At 28.9% G+C, this 18,597-nt stretch overlaps 1 protein-coding gene across 2 annotated transcripts in view; it reads right to left on the bottom strand.

The window, feature by feature from the left end:
* LOC121132604 (twitchin) overlaps positions 1–13,979 on the bottom strand; it is a 51,835-nt gene extending 37,856 nt beyond the window's left edge. Inside the window, exon 1 of one of the 2 annotated variants that reach the window (XM_071894158.1) lies at positions 13,366–13,979. The gene's annotated coding sequence lies outside the window, so the exon portion shown is untranslated. Of the gene's footprint in view, positions 1–12,096; positions 12,894–13,365 lie in introns of those variants that run through there. The other variant, XM_040728032.2, reaches the window with a different exon arrangement.
* Between the last annotated feature and the right edge of the window lie 4,618 nt (positions 13,980–18,597).

The raw sequence follows: 18,597 nt of genomic DNA, 5'->3' as shown, positions 1-18,597 counted from the left end.
GGTACAAACTATCATTTCAGCTCTTCTCCTTTGTGTCGTGGTCTTGTCATCTGTTCCAGTAAGTTATTTATGCAATATATACTGACAAGCATATAAATTTTATTCAAAGTAAATTATATTTTATAATTCTTGGTTTTTAGGAGACCGAGGGATTCTTCTTAGGAAACTTTTGGTGCAATGTAAGTAACACATTTTCTTTTGTATAACAACAGATTTTTATCACTTTTAAATGTAACATATTAGATGTATGCACCAAGTCAATGTACTACTCCTGGAAAAGTATTTACAGTAACCGTTGGAAATTGGTTTTGGACTAAAAGAATAACTTGCCAATGTCCTGGAACAACTGCAGCACCGCCTGCTCAAGGATAATAAATTGAAACTAACTTTTACCAACACCAGACTCTCCGAAGATTGAACCAGTTATTATTAATTTTCATGATATTATTTTAGAGGACTTGATTTTTTAAATCAATTAATACTGTTTTATGATAAAAATATACATATTTAAAATTACAAAAACATTTTTATTGCTATTATTTTATCAAAAATGGTAATCTCTTTCCATATTTTAAGCTTGAATTTTGAACTTGCAAATATTGATGGTATCAAGTGCAACACATTCTTTCCTTCATTCAAGGATTAAAATTCGTCGGCTAATTTTCTAGTAACAGATATTTCAGAACGAATTGAATCAATTTTCATATTCAGTTTACAACAAAAACAGTTACAACAAAACTTCATTGACAAAATTAGACTCTGCATTAGAGTATCCAAATAAAAATTGGGCGTTAGATTTTTTTGTCTTGTTCATCTTTCCTTTAAGATTGTTGATCCCTAACCTTTCATACATAATTCGGCTTTGGATACAAAGTTTCAAAAGCCTTGCCTGCAATTTATTCTTTTATTGTTGTTATATGTTATAATATGCTGAGTTGGATTACTTTTAAAGCAATAAAATCTTAGACATTCTTCCAACGAGCAAAGATAGACAAGTTTATTATTTCCGTGCGTGTAAATATCTCTGTTGAGGACGGTTTCAGAGGATAATATTTATTCACACTTCTTACATTTAAATTGTGTGCTTTTAGGGGATTTGTCAATAGTATCCATGGGATTTACGACCTTTGACCGAATGTCAGAGTCATCCATTCCATAATATTTGGATTCATATCTCTTGTTGCAAACAGAGCATTCTAGGGTACTTGCAGGATTTTTAAATTTATTTTCATTAGTAAGGAAGTATCGAAAAATGTGCATACTGATAGAAAGAATGGAGATTTTGTTTTGAAACGGCCTTCCATCACTTGTCGCAAATATAAGACTTTCCTGCATGAAATTTATGGTTATGTTCGCAAAGTGAATATTTCATGACCTATATTTCAGCTAAAAAAATAGTTTTTAGAAAATGTCGAAGGCAATAATGTTATGGTGAGAAAATTGAATCATCGTTAATAATAAAAGATACTAAAATTAATAATTATTTAATTATAAGTTAATGAAAACAATTATTTGAATGCTTTCTATATCCAATATAATTGATTGAATGATAGTTTTTAAGTGTTTTCTTTTTTGCACTAGAAATATTATTGTAAATTAATCTAAAGCAATCTAGCTAGTTAATTAAATTTAAAATCTTTAATAAATTTTAAAGGCTTAATTGATCAAAAATCTATCAAAAAGGACCTTTTTGAGAGGCTTTTTTTTAATATTGAAATATAAGATCTATTTTATAACTTCAGCTAGGATATAAAGTACTTTAAGAAAAAAGAAAAATATAATTATTTCTATGTAAGATCTTACAATTTTACTCTTTTTTTGGTTTTTTTTGTATACATTTTTATTAATATTATCAAAATAAACTAATAAATAATTCATTTTTCAAATACTGAATTATTTGTATCAATTTTTTATTACTTTGATTTTAATCTATATAGTTAATTTAAAAACGACTTATTAATTTTCATGATATTATTTTAGAGGACTTGATTTTTTAAATCAATTAATACTGTTTTATGATAAAAATATACATATTTAAAATTACAAAAACATTTTTATTGCTATTATTTTATCAAAAATGGTAATCTCTTTCCATATTTTAAGCTTGAATTTTGAACTTGCAAATATTGATGGTATCAAGTGCAACACATTCTTTCCTTCATTCAAGGATTAAAATTCGTCGGCTAATTTTCTAGTAACAGATATTTCAGAACGAATTGAATCAATTTTCATGTTCAGTTTACAACAAAAACAGTTACAACAAAACTTCATTGACAAAATTAGACTCTGCATTAGCGTATCCAGATAAAAATTGGGCGTTAGATTTTTTTGTCTCGTTCATCTTTCCTTTAAGTTTGTTGAGATTGTTGATCCCTAACCTCCATACATAATTCGGCTTTGGATACAAAGTTTCAAAAGCCTTGCCTGCAATTTATTCTTTTATTGTTGTTATATGTTATAATATGCTGAGTTGGATTAAAATTAAAGCAATAAAATCTTAGACATTCTTCCAACGAGCAAAGATAGACAAGTTTATTATTTCCGTGCGTGTAAATATCTCTGTTGAGGACGGTTTCAGAGGATAATATTTATTCACACTTCTTACATTTAAATTGTGTGCTTTTAGGGGATTTGTCAATAGTATCCATGGGATTTACGACCTTTGACCGAATGTCAAAGTCATCCATTCCATAATATTTGGATTCATATCTCTTGTTGCAAACAGAGCATTCTAGGGTACTTGCAAAATTTTTTAATTTATTTTCATTAGTAAGGAAGTATGGAAAAATGTGTATACTGATGGAAAGAATGGAGATTTTGTTTTGAAAGGGCCTTCCATTACTTGTCGCAAATATAAGACTTTCTATATCCAAAATAATTGATTGAATGATAGTTTTTAAGTGTTTTCTTTTTGCACTAGAAATATTATTGTAAATTAATCTAAAGCAATCTAACTAGTTAATTAAATTTAAAATCTTTAATAAATTTTAAAGGCTTAATTGATCAAAAATCTATCAAAAAGGACCTTTTGAGAGGTTTTTTTTTAATATTGAAATATAAGATCTATTTTATAACTTCAGCTAGGATATAAAGTACTTTAAGAAAAAGAAAAATATAATTATTTCTATGTAAGATCTTACATTTTACTCGATTTTTTTTTTTTTTTTTTTTGGGGGTTATTTACATTTTTTATCAATATTATCAAAATAAAGTAATAAATAATTCATTTTTCAAATACTTAATTATTTGTATCAATTTTTTATTTACTTTGATTTTCATTTATATAGTTCATATAAAAAACGACTTTATATGCCAAACTGTAAAGCTTGAAAGTTTTAATGATTATATTCGTGTTCCACGGCATAAATAACACTATTAAATATGGGTTTCATGCAGTGGGACATAATGCTGTTGGATGTTGAAGTAATTGGCTACGACATTATTACTTTATTCGCTAGCAAAGGTTTTACAACACTAACGTAGTGTATTTTCCAGTCGGCGTTTTTTAACCTCTTTTTCTAATAAGTATTCTAAATGTGACGATTGACTGAATTAAAATTCGCTCTAACAATTATTTGATAATAATATCATTAAAAAATTGATCATAACTTATTTTTGTGTTCACGGGCCAGATATTTATAAAATATAAAAAGTAATTTCACATATTTGTTCTCAAGTTTGGCTTCAGAAAATATATAATATTGCAATTCCATTCAAATTGAATTATTAATTTAATGTCATATCTCCCTATAAAATTAAATATATATTTGAAAATGAAGGTTTAAATTTGAAGAAATCACCAAAATATTTGTAGCACCTTGTAAAAAATGAATGGTAGTTGAAATTGAATGAAATTCAAGTATTTGTAATTTTTTAAGTGAATAGACTAAGTTAATGAGACGTGTCTATCAAGACTTATTAATATAAGTGTTCATAAAAGATATATCCTTAGAACAAGAAATGAATGAATTCGGAATCCCATTTAACATAATGGCAAATTTGTTCTCGAAGGTACTCATCCTGGATATAGAATGTAGTTTTCTCGTCAGAGTCGATTAAAAAATCAGATGCATGTACATTTTGAAGATAGGCCTTTCAATTGCTGTGACTGTTCGAAAGACTATACTAGAAATGAACATTTTATTTTAATAAATCATTAATCTCATCTGTACACCGACGTTGTCAAGGTAAGTTCTCTTAGCCTGACTGTTGAGAAACATTCACCATGAATTATTCACTAGGCAAACATAAACATAAATACAATGCAGGAAATTCCTGCATTGTTGTGGTAAATGATGTAAGGCATTTTCCAAACATATCTTCTTTCTCTCCATTAGAGTGTAAATTTTTTTATACTTCCCCACTCATGCAAAAAATTGCCAAACCATTCAACTTCCTTAATATACAATGAGACCCATAATGAATTATATGCATGCGAATATTGTAGAATGATTTCATAGAAACATGGACAGAGGTCGTAAATCACATAGATAGTATTTAATTAAGACTATATTATTGAATTATTATATAAATATTGAATAAATATATCATTTCTATTAATTTTGTTGTTGAATTTTCATTCATAAACATACAAAAATTATTAACATTTGTATACCCATTGACCAATTGTTACTTATTAAAACTAGTAAATAGTATAAAAAGATCTGTAATTTAGGATCCAATATCAGTTTTATTTTCAAAACCTATAAAGTGAAAAGATGAAGGTACAAACTATCATTTCAGCTCTTCTCCTTTGTGTCGTGGTCTTGTCATCTGTTCCAGTAAGTTATTTATGCAATATATACTGACAAGCATATAAATTTTATTCAAAGTAAATAATATTTTATAATTTTTGGTTTTTAGGAGACCGAGGGATTCTTCTTAGGAAACTTTTGGTGCAATGTAAGTAACACATTTTCTTTTTGTATAACAACAGATTTTTATCACTTTTAAATGTAACATATTAGATGTATGCACCAAGTCAATGTACTACTCCTGGAAAAGTATTTACAGTAACCGTTGGAAATTGGTTTTGGACTAAAAGAATAACTTGCCAATGTCCTGGAACAACTGCAGCACCGCCTGCTAAAGGATAATGATATTGAAACTATCTTTTACCAACACCAGACTCTCCGAAGATTGAATTAGTTAATATTAATTTTCATGATATTATTTTAGAGGACTTGATTTTTTAAATTAATTAATACTGTTTTATGATAAAAATATACATATTTAAAATTACAAAAACATTTTTATTGCTATTATTTTATCAAAAATGGTAATTTCTTTCCATATTTTAAGCTTGAGTTTTGATCTTGCAAACATTCATGGTATCAAGTGCAACACATTCTTTCCTTCATTCAAGGATTAAAATTCGTCACCTAATTTTCTAGTAACAGATATTTCAGAACGAATTGAATCAATTTTCATGTTCAGCAAACAACAAAACAGTTACAACAAAACTTCATTGACAAAATTAGACTCTGCATTAGAGTATCCAGATAAAAATGGGGTGTTAGATTTTTTTGTTTTCTTCATCTTTCCTTTTAGTTTGTTGAGCCCTAACCTTTCTTGCTTTTGAAGTTCCTTTCTCATAAAATCTCCCAATATGGTAACATAATTCGGCTTTGGATACAAAGTTTCAAAAGCCTTGGCTGCAATTTATTCTTTTATTGTTGTTATATGTTATAATATGCTGAGATGGATTACTTTTAAAGCAATAAAATCTTAGACATTCTTCCAACGAGCAAAGATAGACAAGTTTATTATTTCCGTGCGTGTAAATATCTCTGTTGAGGACGGTTTCAGAGGATAATATTTATTCACACTTCTTACATTTAAATTGTGTGCTTTTAGGGGATTTGTCAATAGTATCCATGGGATTTACGACCTTTGACCGAATGTCAAAGTCATCCATTCCATAATATTTGGATTCATATCTCTTGTTGCAAACAGAGCATTCTAGGGTACTTGCAAAATTTTTAAATTTATTTTCATTAGTAAGGAAGTATGGAAAAATGTGTATACTGATGGAAAGAATGGAGATTTTGTTTTGAAAGGGCCTTCCATCACTTGTCGCAAATATAAGACTTTCTATATCCAAAATAATTGATTGAATGATAGTTTTTAAGTGTTTTCTTTTTTGCACTAGAAATATTATTGTAAATTAATCTAAAGCAATCTAACTAGTTAATTAAATTTAAAATCTTTAATAAATTTTAAAGGCTTAATTGATCAAAAATCTATCAAAAAGGACCTTTTTGAGAGGTTTTTTTTTTAATATTGAAATATAAGATCTATTTTATAACTTCAGCTAGGATATAAAGTACTTTAAGAAAAAAGAAAAATATAATTATTTCTATGTAAGATCTTACATTTTACTCGATTTTTTTTTTTTTTTGGGGGGGGGGTTATTTACATTTTTTATCAATATTATCAAAATAAAGTAATAAATAATTCATTTTTCAAATACTTAATTATTTGTATCAATTTTTTATTTACTTTGATTTTCATTTATATAGTTCATATAAAAACGACTTTATATGCCAAACTGTAAAGCTTGAAAGTTTTAATGATTATATTCGTGTTCCACGGCATAAATAACACTATTAAATATGGGTTTCATGCAGTGGGACATAATGCTGTTGGATGTTGAAGTAATTGGCTACGACATTATTACTTTATTCGCTAGCAAAGGTTTTACAACACTAACGTAGTGTATTTTCCAGTCGGCGTTTTTTAACCTCTTTTTCTAATAAGTATTCTAAATGTGACGATTGACTGAATTAAAATTCGCTCTAACAATTATTTGATAATAATATCATTAAAAAATTGATCATAACTTATTTTTGTGTTCACGGGCCAGATATTTATAAAATATAAAAAGTAATTTCACATATTTGTTCTCAAGTTTGGCTTCAGAAAATATATAATATTGCAATTCCATTCAAATTGAATTATTAATTTAATGTCATATCTCCCTATAAAATTAAATATATATTTGAAAATGAAGGTTTAAATTTGAAGAAATCACCAAAATATTTGTAGCACCTTGTAAAAAATGAATGGTAGTTGAAATTGAATGAAATTCAAGTATTTGTAATTTTTTAAGTGAATAGACTAAGTTAATGAGACGTGTCTATCAAGACTTATTAATATAAGTGTTCATAAAAGATATATCCTTAGAACAAGAAATGAATGAATTCGGAATCCCATTTAACATAATGGCAAATTTGTTCTCGAAGGTACTCATCCTGGATATGGAATGTAGTTTTCTCGTCGGAGTCGATTAAAAATCAGATGCATGTACATTTTGAAGATAGGCCTTTCAATTGCTGTGACTGTTCGAAAGACTATACTAGAAATGAACATTTTATTTTAATAAATCATTAATCTCATCTGTACACCGACGTTGTCAAGGTAAGTTCTCTTAGCCTGACTGTTGAGAAACATTCACCATGAATTATTCACTAGGCAAACATAAACATAAATACAATGCAGGAAATTCCTGCATTGTTGTGGTAAATGATGTAAGGCATTTTCCAAACATATCTTCTTTCTCTCCATTAGAGTGTAAATTTTTTTATACTTCCCCACTCATGCAAAAAATTGCCAAACCATTCAACTTCCTTAATATACAATGAGACCCATAATGAATTATATGCATGCGAATATTGTAGAATGATTTCATAGAAACATGGACAGAGGTCGTAAATCACATAGATAGTATTTAATTAAGACTATATTATTGAATTATTATATAAATATTGAATAAATATATCATTTCTATTAATTTTGTTGTTGAATTTTCATTCATAAACATACAAAAATTATTAACATTTGTATACCCATTGACCAATTGTTACTTATTAAAACTAGTAAATAGTATAAAAAGATCTGTAATTTAGGATCCAATATCAGTTTTATTTTCAAAACCTATAAAGTGAAAAGATGAAGGTACAAACTATCATTTCAGCTCTTCTCCTTTGTGTCGTGGTCTTGTCATCTGTTCCAGTAAGTTATTTATGCAATATATACTGACAAGCATATAAATTTTATTCAAAGTAAATAATATTTTATAATTTTTGGTTTTTAGGAGACCGAGGGATTCTTCTTAGGAAACTTTTGGTGCAATGTAAGTAACACATTTTCTTTTTGTATAACAACAGATTTTTATCACTTTTAAATGTAACATATTAGATGTATGCACCAAGTCAATGTACTACTCCTGGAAAAGTATTTACAGTAACCGTTGGAAATTGGTTTTGGACTAAAAGAATAACTTGCCAATGTCCTGGAACAACTGCAGCACCGCCTGCTAAAGGATAATGATATTGAAACTATCTTTTACCAACACCAGACTCTCCGAAGATTGAATTAGTTAATATTAATTTTCATGATATTATTTTAGAGGACTTGATTTTTTAAATTAATTAATACTGTTTTATGATAAAAATATACATATTTAAAATTACAAAAACATTTTTATTGCTATTATTTTATCAAAAATGGTAATTTCTTTCCATATTTTAAGCTTGAGTTTTGATCTTGCAAACATTCATGGTATCAAGTGCAACACATTCTTTCCTTCATTCAAGGATTAAAATTCGTCACCTAATTTTCTAGTAACAGATATTTCAGAACGAATTGAATCAATTTTCATGTTCAGCAAACAACAAAACAGTTACAACAAAACTTCATTGACAAAATTAGACTCTGCATTAGAGTATCCAGATAAAAATTGGGTGTTAGATTTTTTTGTTTTCTTCATCTTTCCTTTTAGTTTGTTGAGCCCTAACCTTTCTTGCTTTTGAAGTTCCTTTCTCATAAAATCTCCCAATATGGTAACATAATTCGGCTTTGGATACAAAGTTTCAAAAGCCTTGGCTGCAATTTATTCTTTTATTGTTGTTATATGTTATAATATGCTGAGATGGATTACTTTTAAAGCAATAAAATCTTAGACATTCTTCCAACGAGCAAAGATAGACAAGTTTATTATTTCCGTGCGTGTAAATATCTCTGTTGAGGACGGTTTCAGAGGATAATATTTATTCACACTTCTTACATTTAAATTGTGTGCTTTTAGGGGATTTGTCAATAGTATCCATGGGATTTACGACCTTTGACCGAATGTCAAAGTCATCCATTCCATAATATTTGGATTCATATCTCTTGTTGCAAACAGAGCATTCTAGGGTACTTGCAAGATTTTTAAATTTATTTTCATTAGTAAGGAAGTATGGAAAAATGTGTATACTGATGGAAAGAATGGAGATTTTGTTTTGAAAGGGCCTTCCATCACTTATCGCAAATATAAGACTTTCCTGCATGAAATTTATGGTTATGTTTGCCAAGTGAATATTTTATTACTTAATCACCACTTGCGTCCTAGCTCTAATTTATATTTCTCAAAAAAAAAAAAAAGAGTGGCAGTAGTCTTGAGGTCCTTGTAAGGAATCGAATTAAGAACCATATGGACTCAATTATTTGGGAATTGAGTTGTCTTACAATGGATATCAGTAATTTGGACCCAAATTGTGATAAACTTGCTCATTAACTACCTATAAATTTTATAAAATTTTGGTGATGGGCAGTGATCAATTTGTACATGGTAGGATACTTGCATATTTCAGTAAACCCTACACCATAGATGTACAAAAGTATATTTTGTTTTGAATTTAGCTCTTGGTTAGGGAATTTTGAATCTTGTATTTATTTATTTTTTAAAAGAAATTTAAGATCTTCTTTCAATATGGCGCCCACTTCAGAATATTTTTTAAAGCCTTAGGGAGGGGTCCGCTTTATCGTAAAAAGGCCTAGGACAAATGTAAATGTGCTTGTCCATTTCTTTCTTCCTTTTTTGAAATTTTTTTTTTTTTCAAATGAATTTATAAGGATTTTTTTTTCTCGATGGACGTTTCTTTTGAATTTTTTTGAAAACTTTCTACGTTCTTACACATAGCTGTATTCATCCCCCTTTTCATTTAGCTTTTCAAAATTAAGCAAATATGAATTCTGAAGAAAATAACTATCAGCAAACAATTCTCATTTATTGCAATCAAAGTTATTTAATATACATCTTTTTAAAGTATTAAATATTTTATCAACTCAAAGCTCTAGTTCTCGAGTCTGGACATGCACACGAAGTATTTATATGAGCTAGAACTTAACTCAGAATCGCAGGATGAGGAATTTGACTGTATTCGTTGGAAATTATAGAATTAAATTCAACTGTAACTAAAAAGTATGTTATATTTTGGCCATTTTATATATTTTTATTATTTATGAGTTTAAGAATTTTAAGGCTGAAGAAAAAAAAAAAAAATTTCCTGCTTACTTCCATTGTAAGTTTATTTTAAGTCTCTAATTTGTAATATACCGTCTAGGCATAAAAATAGTTATAAATGGTCAAATTTACTTAAATTTTTTTATGATCCCCATTAATTGACAACAACTTAAAATAATATATGGGTTGGTTTAAAGTAATTACTAAAAAAAAAAAAAAACCTTGAGTTGTCTTTATTTTATTGAGGATGAAAAACTTTTTGCAACTACTTTTTATTATTGCAAAAATTAGGATTTTTCTGAAATTGAATTTATTAAAATATTTCAAATGTATGGATATGAAAATTGGCTCTAGGTATATTTGCTGCAAACTATTTCTCCGAAAGATATACTTCCTCAAGCCAATCTTCTGTAGAATTTGTAAAAAAGAAATTTTGTAGGCCAAAGCTAATTGGCATAATTCACTGTAATATATGTATAAATGAGGTTGATATGTCCTTATCGTATAGATCTGATTGAAATTATCTATACAACAGAATCAAATGATTGTTTTTTAATGGAATTGGATCAAAATAAAAACCCAAAAAATAAAACGTAGTTAAGTACATGATAAACAGTTGAACGGAATTTGTGAAATATTCATTCTTTATAGAAATTTTGGAAATCAAATTAGTACCCACTAGTTGTTGATGAGATTGCAACTATTATAACTATTAAATATCATAAGTTTGTAGATACTGATCTACACCTCAGTCCTCATATTAAAAAAAAATAAAGAATTAATTAAACTCACTAAAATTTGTTTAAAAATTGCTGTATAAATAATCAAACCAGCATGATCAAGAATTTTATTTAACTATATTTAACGTTTCAAGAGTATGCTGAAAGCTATTGCCGATAAAATGTAGATTCCAAGGAATTAGAAGCTTTTTACTAATCTGAGGGTGTATAGTATCCCACTTAACTAACGGAGGGTTAAAGCCGATAGTTTATGATAATTATTTGAACTTGTTTGGGTAATTCAACTTTACATGAGTTCGAATAATAAAAGATTTGATATTGTATTAAAAAGGAGAAACAACATTACATAATTCGTCTAAATTCCCAAAAACTCGAATTCGACCGAATTCAAAAATTTGTATATTATCTCAACACGAATTCGACTCAAAGAAGAGGACAAAAACTTGACCGAACCATAAAATTCTTACTCTGCTCCAAAACTAATCAGAATGAAGTATATATTTGTAAAAGAACGAAAGTAAATATATGCAAACAATAAGAACCTTTTTTTATCTTAAAACCTTTGTTGATTCTTTAGTGGTAATTTTAAAGGGACATCCTTTTACCCTTCATTAACTGACTCAAAATCAAATCAATATTGGTTAGTAAGAATCTCAAATGAATGTTGCAAAAAAGTATTAGAAAGAGAGATTATTCCATCGGGATAATTTGACGTCAATTACTTATATTCACTCAAAGTATATACATATTTTAATTCCTTGGATTTTTGCACTTGAAAAATCATATTTCTTGATTGTAATCCAAATAGTTATCCTTATGCATAATTTTGAAAATGATTGCAATTCCATTTCAATTTTGTAGGACGGTGGAAAGTTATAGCTGATTTGAAATAGATTTATTATTGTTTATGATGTATATCCATAAATTTATTATAAAAATGATAAATGATAGTTTAATTTGAGGTATATTTCATATTTGTTCAATTAAAATGATGCGTACTAACTAATAAAGCAAGAAAACTCTTTGACTTTCCCTTCAAAGACGTAATAATGAAAATTCATATCTTACCTTATGTTAAATGTTTCTGAAGTAGATGTCGGCAAATTAATTCAATAATAATTCGTTAAGAGGATTGATTATCTTAATTCCTTCCCACAATTACTTAACTATACATATACATTAAAAAGAATGAATCCGAGTCCGAAGGATCGAATGGAATTTTTTGATGTCATAAAATGCTAATAATTTGAAATGTCTCAATGTCACAGAGTATTATTCTCGTCGTCCGGGCAAGCGTCATTCATGTATCCGATATCATCCTTCTTTATTATTATTATCGTTACGGACAGTAGTATTTTTTTCTGACCCCATGGTCAATAGAATAGCTTACTTTGAATCTATATATGTACATTTTTTAAGAAAATAATGTAACGATGTAAACATAGCAACAAAACTATTCATATGGAAAACACAGAGTTTGATTGCTTTGTATTCTAATAACTTCATTGAGGAGTTTTTTTTTCCTCCTCGGTTCTTCAACTATATCAGAGATACCATGTATTTACCGACAATGGATGCGAGCCACTCAGAATCATAAAAAGGAAAAACTAAAAATGTTTTAGATAAACACCAGGAGCTTATCCCACAAAATCTGAAAACTTCTAACTATTATTGACATCCTTCATTGATCTGTATCACCGAAACTTGTGTATATGATCATCGGAACCTATGTACTCTTTTATAAATACAGGATTCTCCAAGTTTCTTAAAATAAATGTAAATACACTTTGAACCAGAAAACAGGCAGACACGAGGGACATGAAGAATCACACACAGAATACACTCTTGATTTAACGTATTGTAGGCATATAAATGTCAGGTTTGAAAGAGAGAGTAAGCGTTTCATAATTGCATGGGGGAATAGTCTATCACTTCCTCCTCTCATATTGAAGGAAATTATTTTATTAATTCCTAAGGCAGAATAGGTTGTATCATCTGATTGCTTATTCATACGGGGGAAAATCCGTAAGTTTAGTTTGAATTGAGTATTGGGTACATTATCTTAATTTTGGAAAAGTAACAAAACACGATAAAAATTTAGGAATTGAGTTATGCTATAGATTGTGGCCGAATAATGAAATTAAAGTAACTTAAGCGCCAATAAACAAATTAAGCCTCTTCTAAACATTTGGACTATTTCCTCTCTCTTCCTGGAGAATGATCGGAATCAGGTTTATTTATTTTTCCAGTGAAAGCTACACAAGTTCTAAATTCTAAAATATTATTTAGCTCCAAGTGTGGCTTGTGTAATTTTATAGGATGATTTAGATTGCTTACCTCTTCACTAACATCATTTACTGTACTTGAATGATTCATGGAGTCATTTCCATTACCTATTGTGAGCAGTCTATTCTCACCATCTATCATAGGCTTTTGGAGATCTCCATCAATATTGTTTTTATTAAGGTTCAAAACACTAACTTCATAATTCACATATCCCTTCGTAGTTTCTTCTGTTAATATAACTGCAATTTCTTCATTGCCCTTTTTTCCATTCATCTTTAATATGGCTTCATTTAAATTTATATCATAAATATTCCTGGTTCGTACAATTAAATTAAGATTGTGATATATTAATGAAAAAAAAAACCCACGTATAATATACTTTTATCTAGAAGGTCCGTTACTAAAGGAGGGGAAACAAAAATGTTGTAGACAAATTTCAAAATGTTTATTGTTAAAGACAATGTGTGTTGTCAAACGTTAAATAAATGTATATAAAATTAAATTACGTTCTCAAAATTATTAATATTTAATACGTTGTTACTGTTATTGTATCTCGTACACTTTCCATCATAAGGAAACAAAAGTCCAAAATCAATGGGTAGTTAGAGAATTTTTCCCAACAATAGAATTATAATTTAATCATTGTTGATAATTGTTCACAACTTACCAAGAGCTAATTCAAATTCAACCAATCAACATTCAAAAAGCTGATATGTGGAAAAGAAGCAGAAAAATCAACAGCTGGCAACAAATTACGTAATACATTTTGGCGTTAGTGACTTTTTTTTCTTTAGAAATAAAAATAAACATGTTTTCTATAGAACAGGGTCGTGCACTACAGGGTTCGGAAGCAAAGCGTGGACTGTTAATAAATCCTAATTATGCAATTACAAAAAAGAGGTTTTGTGACTTTTTGCTGCGTATTCCGAATCTTCTGTCCTTTCTGCATAAGTAAACAATCATTAACATTTATCCAATCTTTGATCATGAGTGAGCAACAAGCTAAAAGGCAGAGGATCTCAGAACTTCTGAATCCCAAAATGGAGAAATAGCCAAGACGAAAAAGCATGGAAAATACCTCTCAAGGAAAGAAGGAAGTCGAGGAAACATCTTGAAAGGGGATTCTGAGTTTCTGGAGGACCTGAAGAAGAAGATCAAGGAGGACCCCACAAAATCCATGAATCGCCTCTCTAACGACTTTGACGTGGACGAGGGGACAAATCAGGAGGGCTGTAAAGGAGGACTTGGGGGTGTCCTATTACACAAGGACCCCCTGTTGACGGACACTCTGAAGGAAAGTAGACTGCAGAGGTGCAAGAAAATTCGTGCGTGGATCAAGGCAAATGGATCAACAGTAAAAATTTCTCTGACGGGAAGATTTTCACCGTGGACCAGATCTACAACCGTCGGAAAGACTGTTGGCTTAGGGAATCACAAGAGTAGGCCAACGGAGCGTTCTGTACAAAATATCCAGTCCAAAAAATGGTCCTGAGGGTCATGGCGACCGACGGCAAGTTCTCTTCTTTTTTAAGGCTGGGGAGAAAATTGGCCAGGAGGCCTAATACAAGGTGTTGAAATTCACCATACTGCCATGGCTCAAGGATACCTACCCAGAGGACAACTATATGTGTACCCAAGATGGTGCACCCTCACACACATCAGCCCAATGGCAGAAGTTCTACGCCAACAACACGAATGATTTTTGGCCCAAGGACATGTGGCCATCATCTTGGGCTGATTTGAACCCGTTGGACTTTGCTGTATGGGGCACTTTAGAGAGGGAGCCTAACAGGACATCTCATCCGAACATGGAATCCCTGAAGGCCGCTGTTGTGAAGGAGTGGAACAACTTGTCCGAGAAGTTCATCATACTCTCCTGCAAGGCTTTCCGGCTCCGTGCGGAGGCTGTGATTGCTGCTGAGGGAGGTCATATTGAGTGACCATGTTTACAAAGGTCGTGTCTCAAAGTTTTGTTAAAAAAAATTCAAAAAGATGTGTCAAAAATAAAATCATTGACATCTTTCTAAAATCAGTCATTCAGTCAACGTTTTGCTTCCAAACCCTGTACAATTGGAACAAAATTGGACCTCATCCAGATCCTGAACAAATTATTTTTGACAAATTTCTTGGTTTTATTGAATAGAATACATGGTAATAGCCTAATAATTTACAAATTGCCTAAATAACTGCCTCAATTTTTGTATACATAATAAAAAATAATTAACCTTGCATAAACAGTCCCAGATTTGGTAACATTTATTCTGCAGTCAAATAAAATTTTAAAATACATCTATATATTTTTTTAATATACGTAGTCTTGAAAAAAAAAAGTTTTTAGTATCTGTCGTAACTTTCCATTTTCCCCTGTGTTTTACTTTTCAAGGAATATTCAAAATCCTCTTCATCTTGGAGCCATCCATGGAGAAGCTTTGGAACTCCTTCTTCTCCTTAGACCTAAAATCAATCACAAATGACAAGTAATATTGCATTTCGTAAGTCTATTGATGTTTTTCAAACTCTTAATGTGTTCAGATGTAAAGCATTATTTGATTTGAGCGATTATTAATTTTTCTTTGTTTTCTTGCCTCCAAACTTCAACTATGAATGAACTCTATCCCTAATCATCTAAAATGCACATTTCTATAATCTTCATACTCGTATTTTAAATAAATGAAGACCGGATAAATATATCTCTCTCCTAGTGTACACTTTTACTACTAATATAAATATATAAACACTTGAAAAATAATGATTACATTATGCTATTCTGTGATATACGTCTATAATTATTCAGTAACTAATTTTGTTTATTTTTCAGGGAAAAAAATAGACAAAATATTGTTTGAAATTTCATTTTTGAATTTTTTTTTCAAAAATATTAATTTTTCGTGAACATTTGTGAATTTATGAAATGTTTTTCAAAAAAAATTTAAAAATAAAAATCCAAAAACCAAACCTTCCCCCCCAATATATATATATATAATACGGATGCTCCTGTCCCGGACTTTGCAATTTCGGGTGTTTTGAAGAAGAACGTCTATCGTATCTCACATCCAAACTTGGATTCGCTCAGAGCAGCTATCATGCCAGAGTAGTATGTCATGGATGCGGACTTCATCATCAAGAGCTGCCTATCTCTTTTCAGGCGTGTTGAGACTGTTATTGATTGAGAAGGAGGACATATTGAATACAAAATTTTAGCTAAACAAAAATATTCAAACATATCATAAATTATTTTGTGTTGTCTTTACTCAATCCCACATAAATCATATTTTTCGTAATTCAGTCATGCTACTGTAAGTTTTGAGTCCCTACTCCGTATGTATTGTAATCGCCAATTTAGAAAGTATCTCATACATTAGATAATTTTTATATTATTAATTATAACAAATTTTTTATTTGGTTTTCTTACAAAAGGGAAAAAAGTGTTGTTATATATGGTCTTAAATATAAATAAATTATAGAATTTTTACTTTACAGTTTTTATTTCAAGGACTAAAATATTGGCTATACAATATCAAATCCTAATCATTTTCTAATTTAGTCAGACAAGTATCAAGTCGTATATATCTTGACACTAGTCCCAATAGAGCCTCAAGTCTCGAGCAGGTCCTTCGACAAATATAAAATTGTACATTTATTTCCTTATTAGAAAATTTGAATTTCATTTCGAATTTTTTTTATTTTGACAAGAAATTGGAGTGCTCCTTATATATAAAATTCTTTCTATGCTTTTTTTTTTTTTAAATAACCTTTTTTTTTAGAAAATACATTCTTTCTTTGATAAACAATGTCGTTGTTTCGAAAATATTTGTCTACAAAATTGCTGCGATTTTTTTAAAAGAAAAATATAAACTTTGCAGAGTCTATAGATTAGGTTGCCAAGTAAATTACTTTTTTAGATGAAGTAAAAAATCGAGGATTTAAATCCATTCCATTTGATAAAAGAATAAGATTTACAAAGTTAAAACAATTTCGGTAAACATTTAAAGGTACAAGTTTTGAAATTTAACATATTTTTGGAAAAAAATGTGTTTTTTAATATCATCTATATACTACACATTGCAAATTGTTAGTAAAAGTAACTAATTTAGTTAAGTTAAACTTCTATCATAAGTTTTTTATAAATGCTTATGATAAATATTTTTTTACGCGTTAAAAAAAGGATAAAAATATTTAAATGAAATGTAGTCTTAATGCCTATCTGTCCTCTACGATTCACAGCCAAAGAGCGGCTACTGATATCTAATAAAAATTACAAATACTAAGTTATTATTCCAATATTGTTTTATTAGACACCATTTATTGATTAATTTATAAAACTTGGATATACCTATATGTGATTTTTCTTAAAAAAGATCGTCAATATTAAGGTATGAAAAAAAAATTGTTCAAATTTATTCAAACTCATTTTTTTTGCACATTTTTTTTCTTCTTTTTAAGGCCAATTAAGAAAATTTGTAATCAATAACTGAAACAATTTTGTATTTAATAGTGTTGATAAAAGTTATTAAAACTGATATAAAAAAAAAAGTTTTCTTGAAGATAAAAGCTTACACTTTGTAACAGCAATTTTGCCCATTGGCTAAAACTCACAATTATTCTTATTATTTCAGCCCACAAATATGAAAAAGCCCATAAATTTTTTCATTTGCAGTAGGTTTGACCTTTAAAGTCTGTTTTTAAATCACGTTTTTAGATGAAAATATCGATTCAAAAATTTATTTTCAAATAAAAAAACTATATCGATGAAAATTTAAGGTACCAACAATTGATAAAAAATACTCCAACATTCAAAATTTAACTTCTTTCTTATCTACAGCTCCTAAAAAGTCTGTTTAGTTATATAAAAATCCAATAAAATGGAATCATTTATGGAAGGTAACATTTTTTTTATATTTTTTCAAAATATATTATAATGTTAAAGGATAAACTTTATATCACAACTTGGAAAGATTTTTTCAAAAAAAAAATCCATTTTTGAGTGGTTTTTTCAGTTAAACTTTTCATTTTCTTATAGAATATTTAATAAATAAGCATGTAAGGTCGTGTGAAAATGTTTCGAAATGAAATAGATTATATGATTGGTTGTAATAAGTAATTAAACTTGTAGGGACAGGAAGATTTACCCAAATTTAAATATGTTTCAGGTCCAATATATTTGATTAATTGATTCTTCTTTACTCTTTCCAACCGTTTCAGCTTGCTCTGTTCAGAGATCAGATCTCTTGTTATCTTCCTCCATGGTTTTGTACCAATGTAATTCCAGATTCAAAATAAAAA

The sequence above is a fragment of the Lepeophtheirus salmonis genome, chromosome 2, assembly GCF_016086655.4.
Source record: "Lepeophtheirus salmonis chromosome 2, UVic_Lsal_1.4, whole genome shotgun sequence".
Taxonomy (NCBI): domain Eukaryota; kingdom Metazoa; phylum Arthropoda; class Copepoda; order Siphonostomatoida; family Caligidae; genus Lepeophtheirus; species Lepeophtheirus salmonis.
The sequence above is the reverse complement of the archived record's forward strand: the minus strand, read 5'-3'. Positions and strand labels throughout refer to the sequence as shown.